This window comes from Athene cunicularia (assembly GCF_003259725.1).
Source record: "Athene cunicularia isolate RWA chromosome 2 unlocalized genomic scaffold, athCun1 chr2_part1, whole genome shotgun sequence".
NCBI classification, from domain to species: domain Eukaryota; kingdom Metazoa; phylum Chordata; class Aves; order Strigiformes; family Strigidae; genus Athene; species Athene cunicularia.
This window is the reverse complement of record NW_020799095.1, coordinates 60,853,211-60,862,931: the sequence shown is the minus strand read 5'-3', so window position 1 is coordinate 60,862,931 and position 9,721 is coordinate 60,853,211.

The window sequence follows — 9,721 nt, the reverse complement described above, 5'->3', positions numbered from 1 at the left end:
AAACAAAACAAAAAAAAAACCCCAACCCAGAAATTGATTCTTTGTGTCATCTTTATTTAATGTCTTAATTCTCCTTATAGGAGCCATAGGACAGGGGAGAGAAAAAGGATATTGACCACTGTAATTTGTGTCTTTGTACAAAATAGTTCCTTGGTCCTTACTCCTTAGATTTTTGTCTTTTCTGCATTATTCTGTGTCACCTATTTTTTAAATTATCCTAAGTCTTATTCACTAGTCAAATTGCACAATAGCTGGCTTGACAGCAAAAACAATGGTGAGAAGATCATAGAATCATAGAATGGGTTGGGTTGGGAGGGACCTTACAGATCATCCAGTTCCAACCCCCCTGCCATGGGCAGGGACACCTTCCACTAGACCAGGTTGCTCAAAGCCCTGTCCAACCTGGCCTTGAACACTGCCAGGGAGGGGGCAGCCACAACCTCTCTGGGCAACTTGTTCCAGTGTGTCTCCACCCTCACAGTAACGAATTTCTTCCTTATATCTAATCTAAATCTACCTTCTTGCAGTTTCAAACCATTACCCCTTATCCTACTCTCTCATAGTGGAGAGCATGAGTGAATGGGATGACTTTATAGACATTGCTATGAGTTTGACTTCCACAGAGAAAATTTTAAAATATACAGTACTATTAGTAGCTTTGTATGAAAATGCTGCAGAAGGAAAATCAACATTGAGGCACATCATACACATATTAATGATGTCTCTGAACCTTCTGCACTTTTCCTTTGCAGTTAGGCATTGTGAATTTTATTTGTATCATATCCTATTCAGGGTGTAAAAAAAGTCAAGAGTTAAGCTAGTGAAAGATGCAAAGTGGTAAGATGAATCAAAGGCACCTGCTCATTCTCTGTTCAAAGATTCGTCTCCTAAGGTCTCCTTTACACATAAGGACAGTCAGGAGAGTTGATATAAATTAATGAAAAATATGAATTTTGAGTAATTTTAAGAACACTAAAGCATTCTTATTCTCATAAAAATCATCTACACATGTAGAATATAGTTTAACTAAAAAGTAATGCTTTAAAAGCTACAACAGACCAACTGTCCCAAGTTACAGGATCTACCTGACAAATTCTAAACCAGTATGTTTCTCTTTTACACATATGTTAGAGGAAGATTTCCTTAGAGAAATCCAGGGAAGGATACAAATAAATGCATTACAGAGTCAGAGTCACTGAGATTGAACAAGGCTGGAGTTGGAGACTTAGATTGGGACTCGTTCATGGGGTAGTAGGAGACAGCTTGAATGAAGAAGTAGCAACAGAAAACTCAGATGTTTGGGCAAAGCAACTAGGAAGGGAGATAGGCAATGAAGAAGACCCTGACTCAAGCTTAGCGGGGAAAAGGCATGGAGACTGGAGCCAACATGAAAAGTCAAAAGCAGGCTTAGTAGGTAAGGAGACTAGAACTAATGAGAAGATGGCAAAGATGAATAAGGACAAGGGCATGATATGGACTGGTGAATGAAACTGGTCCTTTTTGAATGGGTAAAGGAATCTGTGGCTGCCAGAGTATGCTCTCTTCTTCACCAAAAGTTCATTCCAGACGTTTGCCATTCTTCAGGCAAAGTACTAGGTTGCAGTTCCCTGTAGGGCTGATTCACAAAGAAAATGCCAGGTTTCCTCCCGTGACATTTTTACTGTTAAGGCCATGTAATGAAGACACGGTTTATGTCTGAATTTGTCTCTTTTGTCACACATGTTGGACAAAACATATCAGGACATCGAGCCAGTTGCAAAAAGAAGAAAAGTCACATGGTTAAGATGTATATGCTTCTCCATTGAACATGGTTGCTTCTTCTAGTCTTGATGCTAATGAGTCACTCAGAATTCATGAAAAAAACAGCTTCTATTTCATTTACTGCATAAGCACCAGTAGAGTCCTGCCTGACTAGGTAAACTGACCTATAATAGTAAATATGCAAAAAGTCATGTTGTAGGAAATGCCAGATAAGCAGCCAAAAGGAACATTTTTAACCTTAATCCCTCTGCCTCCTTTCCCATCTGTAAGATCTCTTGTCTAATTTGCCCTCTATTTACATGGTATCATGAAAATAAATAATTTATGAAGCACTTTAGCTATTCAAGAGGTGAATGCTTTAGAAAAGTTAATGAGAAAATTCTTAGAAGGGTTTAAATAATGTGCAGCAAATAAGGAACATACAATGAATGACAGTAGACAAAATATATAGATAACAAAATAACATGACAATGTTATATATATATTCTCAATAAAGCAGGGTTGACATGGAAAGAAACACCACCAACATATTATAATCAAATCAAACTAACATAATTTGTAGACTCAAAGGAACCAAATTAATGGTCCATAAGTAACTTTAATTCTGGTATTTCTTGATTCTGATATGCTCAACTTTGCACCTTAAAGAGGTTCTTTCAGTATTTTTTGTGTATGTGAGATATATTTTCATAATATGTTTTCATTTTCATAAAACCTGTCTTTCCTCCTGTTTGCACAAAGAAATTACGCTGGAAAACACTTAAAATGTTTCCTTGTTAACAAAAATTCCAAATCCTTGCAGACTAAGCAGACTGTCACAGTTAATGAGATTTCCATATGCCATCCAAAATGCTAGCTTAGTGAAACAAAGCCTTGCCTGGTTCATGAAAACAGCTATCTTCTGCCCCTTTTCTTGACCATCAAGTCTGGAACTGTGAGAACTTTTCCCCCGGAACTTTATGCTTCTGGTATTTCTTTAACAACCAAATACATAGTGTACTACAGATCTTCCATGGATTATCCATTTTACTCCATCTGTAGAAAGTCCTTCAAGAGTTGAGGTCATCCAGCTTTTATAAGGGCAGTCTTTCTACTGACATGAAAACAAAGACACCCAGAGACATTAAACACCAACTAATCCCATGTACTGTGTGTCCAGAGCTCTAAACCCCAACAAGATTCAAGGACTGGAAGTGTCTGCCGACATATTGTTGGTAGATTTTATAGACAGGAGTAAGTAATGAGTGATTAAATTGAAAATAAAACTAGAAAATTTCAACCCCTGGTGATGAATTCTGAATAACAGCACACAGCCTAGCAGTTTCTGTATTTCAGGTGATTATGCCTTGAAACCCTCTTATAAAGAGGCTAAATAGACTGTGTCTCTCTCTTGCACTGGTAGCATGTTTTCCATCTTTTCTGCCCTGGGGTAAAAGAAATAGTTATTATACTTCTAATGGCTAATTAGCAACATCTTGAGACATTATATGATGGGATTATTTTTAATGTAATCATCTATGCTACAGAAAAGTGCACTGTCATGGTGTTGAGCATTAGAGAAACATAAAAAGAGACAGACAGCCCTTCCCTGAAGAACTTATTGCCTAAAACAAGACTTTTCCTCTTCTGTTTTAAAACCAAGTTCCTTTGTCAATATTGTCTCTAGCATGAGTGGCTGAGAAGGGATAAAACGGGAAAGAAGCATCCAAAATATACCAAAATGCAATAGATTTTCTAGTCTCATTGCTGAAAAATCTGGTCTCTCAGTTTCCAAACTAGGAAGAAGATTGCTGCTCCCACTGTGTCATGTATCTCATCTGTCATGAAGTTCCTCTCCCTATAGATGCTATAAGGGTTACTGGATGTCATACTAAGCATGCCCATTGGTTATATACTGATGGCCTTGCATTTCAGAAAGGATGATGCTATGGAGGAAGGCAGGAGAAATTCTGTCTTGGGTAAAAAGGAGGTTTTGCTTTGTCAACTTTTTGAGTATGTCTATTGTTCAGGGCACTTGGTGTACATTTTGGAGAACAGCATTTATCATACAGGTTTACAGTGCACCTTGTGATGCAGAGCCAGATCCGTAGCTAGCTGGACAGTGTGCAAAACCGTGTTTTGAAAGTGCCATCTAGTGGCTCCATAGGGTTTTTTGTGTCGGAAAGTGAAGTTCATCTCCCCAAAATTTGGGATCAGGCCAAAGGCCCTGCTGGCTTCAGAGTCACAGTGGTCAGTGGTGAGACCTCGGGAGCTCTTCACAGACTGCACTAAATAGTGTCAATGCTGTAACCTGGCCTGGCTAGAAGACATGACTGAAACTGGGAAAAATGCACAAATGTCCCCAGGAATGGGATGTGAATCTAGCTGCTGCACCTCAGTATGAAAATGGAAGCATGTGCAGAGATATACCAATAAAAAGCACATAAAAATAACCAAGTTTTAGTTTTCTGTTGGCAGGCCCTCTCTATTTTCCAGGAAGACAACAGTCCCTAAATCCCCAACTTAAACTGCTCAGTAGTAGAGATGCTTTTCTGACTTGCTCTTCTTAAATGTTTTGAAATTTGACTGCAGACCTCTAAGGGTCTTCAGAGACAGAAAATCATGGATGTACTTTATTTTCCTAGAAATATAGGGACAAAATGACTGGGTCAAACTGGTCGGGGCAGATTTTTAGCAAACCAGTGGCAGTTTTGTTCAGATGCAGCACATGTGACTGGAGAACCGGAGAAAGGAAACCAAACTTTGCTTTCAACCAGATTTTTTTGACACAAACCCAAAAGCTTTGTTGCTCTGTGAAACAACTTCAAACAGAATTCATTGTTTCCCAAGAGTCGCTGAATTCTATACAAGCTCTTGGTATCTTTATTACTGTATAGTTTGGAGTTCTTAGTTTGGCATCACTTCCTCGTGGAAATCATCACTTTGACTACTGATCCTTTTCTGCAAGTGACAAAGGTGTTGTAAGCCAATATAAATCAATATATTATTTCAACTTTTTACAGTTTCAGAAGACAACAAATCATTCTCAAAAGTTAAAATTTTAATTCACTTGTCACTAATTTAAGCCTCAAGTTTTCTTCTGGATTGTTCTCTTGTGGTTGAAATAAATGGACCACTCACTCCTGGTTCCATTTATGAATATCCATCAGAATGAGTGAAGCTCTGTAGAAAGATACAAACTCTTTGAGAGGAAGAAATTTTATACTCATTTATAACTTAAAGGCAACATATAACTGTCTTTAAATTGGTCCTGTGTTATATTTTATTCAATAGCAAGTGGGTTTTTCTGCAGTTTTACTTTCTTGTGGTGCTGGCAGATGAATATATGATAAAATATATGATTCACAGAAATACCTTGTTTAGCTCCAGTTGTGCACTTCAGTCTTGTCACTTCCATGTGGTTCATACAAATATTTAGTTAAACATATGTTGATTTTTTTCTGGATATACATCCTTTTCTGAATTGGGGTCAGAGTACTAACGATTGCACTATACATAAAAATAGATGTTCGTGTTGTTGCTATATCTGCTTTTAATAATTTAGGAGACACACAGGCACCATGGTGTTGAGGCCTAGACATACTTCTTAATCTTCTAAGACCCAAATAAATGATACAACATATGATAAAAATCCAAAAAGAAAGGAAAAGAACCCACAAAAAACCATCAGCACAGGAATCTTAGAAGTCCCATGGAAATAATTCTGTTAATTTAGTTCAAGATTACACATTCCTGATCTTTACAGCTGAAATTAGTTACATCTGGAACATTAAGAGGAACAACATTTTTTTTGTTTTGATATATATTTTGGTATTAAACCCAATGATGTCCCTTGAAATAAGGAATATGTGAGTGATAAGAAGCCATAAGACTAAAGAAAAAGGCTGGTTTTGTCCTAATTCTACTGATGCATAAAATCATGCTAAAAATTGACGTATTTCTGCCTCTCCCACACAAATATTTTGGATATTCATTCTCTAATCAAAAGCATTATCAAATGAAAGAAACACTTCCCAGAAAACACTTTCTGGAAAATCTTTGCTTTTTAAAAGTTTGCAAAAAAAGTCTTCACCTCACCACAGAACATTTGCAAAAGCAAACTGCAGATGCTTCCTCAAGTTCTAGTCATATGACTCCTAATTTAAAACGTGTTTCTTTTTAAAACATGGCCTATAAACATGCTTGGGGGGAGCTCAACACAGTCATTTAGGAAACAGAAACTCAAGACATGTGGTAAAAATATGGTAGGGAGAAAAATAGAACACATCACATTAATGACATTGAGAGTAATTTCAAATGCAATTTTGCAATTATTTTCTCTTCAAATGGGATCCTGGAGAGTCAGGGGACAAAGGCAACAACGTACATGGCCAAGAAGTTAATTGGCCTTTCAGTTTGTCATTTATTGTTTGTACTTAGCTTTAAGTTTGTAAAACAAACCCTTCTGAGGTAAAGCACTCAAGCAAACAACTGTCGAACTGTTTATCTGGTGTTCTGATCTTCAGGATGATGATGGAAGTGGTGCTTTTCCTGTATATATCTACTGCCTATAGGTGATCAATTACTGAACTGATAGTGTTATATTAGTTGGTGTATTTCACAAAGGGGGGGAAAAGTGTAAACAGTATAAAATCTTATACTGTGATACTGCAGTCTGAGTCCCTTTCAATTGCTGCATTTTTTGTCAGCCTCAGCAGAGGAAGGACTGAAGGGATGATAAGGCAGAACACCAGAGCTGAACCTCTTGTTGCTGAAGAATTTGTTGTGTTTAGGGATCTGCCACTGCCTCTGCCAGTCTGAAAAAAGAAGCTTTGCTATCAGGAGCCTACTGTTTAGTGCCAGCATACCCCACACTGAGACATAAGGAAATCAGTGTACTACAAAATAATTTTCTCTTCAGATTTTGCACAATTCATAGTGACCAATCTGGTATAGGAAGAGAAGTTCCAGATCAAGATGATATTTAAAACTTGCTAGCCAAAATGAGGCCCAGGCATTGCTCCTTCCTTTTCTATAGACAAAGTGCATTTGTGCCTTCTGTCTAATCATACAAGCACACAGGCTTGACTGGAGTTAGCAGGACTTCTCACTGAGCCATGATGTGGTGTAAGGACATGTCGCTTCAGGAGGGAGACATTTCCTTGGTGGACTATCCCATAACAGAGTGACTGACAGGTCCCACCAGGAGGTATAACATACCCTAGGGCACTGCCTGCCTGCTCTGCTTCTACAGAGAGAGGAATCTCTGTGTGAAATTCATGCCTGTTCGCAGAGGGAAGGTGCCTGAGGAGCAGACTTCAATTTCCTCCATGCTGAATGTCTTCTAGCCATAGCAAGAGGGAACAAGGAAAATATATTCTTTTCAGGTCCCCTCTGTAGGCACATTAGCCAGAAACGGCCTTGCCCTAGGGAGCCTCAGCCAATGGATTTTCCCTCATGATGCCGAAGAATGAGCGGCAACCTCTAACATCACACAACACTCTGCAATGCACTATGCATTGGGACATCATTTGAAAAACAGCAGCATTAGTAATCCTGGAGTCTAGGCTTCTGTCTCTTTTATTTTCTTAGGAGACAGATGTTTTCAAGGCTTCTATGTCAAAAATTGTTCTCAGCCTTTCAAAATACCACACTACTGTACAAATCTTTCTTAAACCTTCCCCAAGGTTCCAGGTATTAGTCTAAGTTAGATATGCAGCTGGCTCCTTGCTTTCAGAGCTCTGCTCTGGGTCATGGCCAAGCCCATTGCAAATAAAGTGTTGGAGGTTTTCTACAGTCAGTAAGCAGAGGCTACCGTAACCATTACTCATTAAGCTAATTTGCTGGAAACCTAGAGACTTCTGCGACTTACCAAATATTATTTCTGGAGAGACACAACATTCCCTAACATAAAATAGTGAAAAAAACATTATAATATGCCAAATGATGTATCCAGATTGAGAGTAGTGTAAAGAATGGTCTTTTTATCTTTTGTCATTGTAGAAGACTACAAATTCTGCCAAAAAGTTATTAAAGGCAGTAGATGTATATGGGAATAACACCAATTATTTACTCTTCCTGAATATCAGAACTCTGGAAGATATTCTGGCTAGTGAAATGAAGACCATCTTCCCTTCCCTCATTCTCTTGTTTTATTTGCAGGAAAATGTAGAATCAGTAAAAATTCAGTAAAAGAAGGTGAAGGTAAATTTAATAAATTGGATATAATAAGTTCTAAGGGTTTTTCTCTAAAACTTTCCTCATATATTGACAGAATAGAAGGGTACAGACCAATTGCAATGAGTATTTGGTGTGTTATGGACTAAAAATGTACTCAAATTAAGAATAGTACATGTTTTACAGCAGATATCAGGATGGTACCTGGAAGTAATATTTCAAATGTAGTCCAGACTTGCTGCAGCGGATTGCAGACTTTATAAGGAAGAACATTCACTGAAAAAGCAAACAGGAAACCACATTTTAAAAATGATAGCTAAACATATGGAAGTTTTCACATGTACGATCTGAAATGAGGAGTGTGTGTGTTACTAACAGACAGTGCTGCAGCTGATTCTGTATCACAACAAGCCTGTATCATAACAGACTCCAAAGCGCTATTCTAAACTGTAAAGAGCCCATGTCTCAAGTCAGAGCTGAGGAGCCACTCCGTAGTGATGTACAGACACATATGTTTTGACCTACAATGTTTATTATTTGGATGTGTTTTCTTTAGCTAGTAAGAGGCTACAGAGAAAAAAACAAGCAGGAATATTCACAAATGGCCAAAAGGCAGCCACCTACCAGCAAATGCTTAAGACTTCATAAAGGAAAATGCTCAAAATGCTAACTTTGAAAAGTTTTTCTCCTTCACCGGTTAAGAGCACCGTTGGCTTTGCTTGTACATGCTGAGACTAGCAGCATTCAAAAGTAAAGTGGGTGGTTTTGGAGGAGAAAGAACTTTTCAACAGGGCCTCTCAAGGATTGGAATTTGGAAAAAATCAAGCTAAGAGTATCTAGAAGGCATAAAAGTTTCCCTTGCAGAGATATGCTATTATGTGATGTCTACAGTTGTGGTTACACTCATGCTGGGATGTCTGAGTTGTAGTTTATCTGCCAAAGTTATTACACAGGGGCGATAAAAGCGCTACACCCTGAGCAGCAGGATCCTGCGCAGACTGCTCAGCCTCCCGATTACCCAAACGGCTTGTTCCGTCAGGATGCTGTCAGTGTGAAGGCACGTAGAAAACAGCAGCACGAGTTTAGCACGAGGCGACCAGAGACATTTCCGTAGGGCTGTGCGTTTATGCTTACTGAAGCCTGTGTCCCTGGATTAGTGGATATAGCAGCTACAGCCGCCATGCCGGAATGTGCGGAGCGGATAGATTTAATAGAAGTTTTTCTAAAAAACAAAACAAGGCAACTGTCTAGCCTGCTATTGGGGACTGTTGCCAGTGCTGTGCGTGAGCCTGAGCCTCTGTGCCATTCAGTTCCTGAGATGCTGTTACCCAAAGCTGCCCCTCGACACTCTCGTAATTTGTTAAATGGTGCAAATGGATCAGTTAAATGACCAACCATGCTGTTTAACCCAGGAGGTACATTAAATTTTCTACTTCACCTGGTGCCTGAGGACTGGGATTTGGGGGGGGAGGGGGGTGGTGTAAATTTTTTTTTTTTTTCTTTATAATCCCAGCTTCTCATTTGAAGCCAGCTGTCAGTCACGGGCTCCAGCACAAGCCGTGCCCCCAGCGCGAAGAGCCTGGCTCGGGCAGAGGCGCCGGGGGCCGTGCCGGGGGTTTTGCTAGATGCTGTTCAAACACATGCTAAAGGACAATCCCTTCCCAGAAGGTTTGCAGGCTAGTTCCTTACCCTGAGAATAGAATTTAATTCCTGGATTTCATTTCTTGGTACATTTGAGTTCTTGCATCTCAAGAAACTTAATTTTTATCTGTTCTTGTTTAATCCCAATTACTGCCTAATTAGA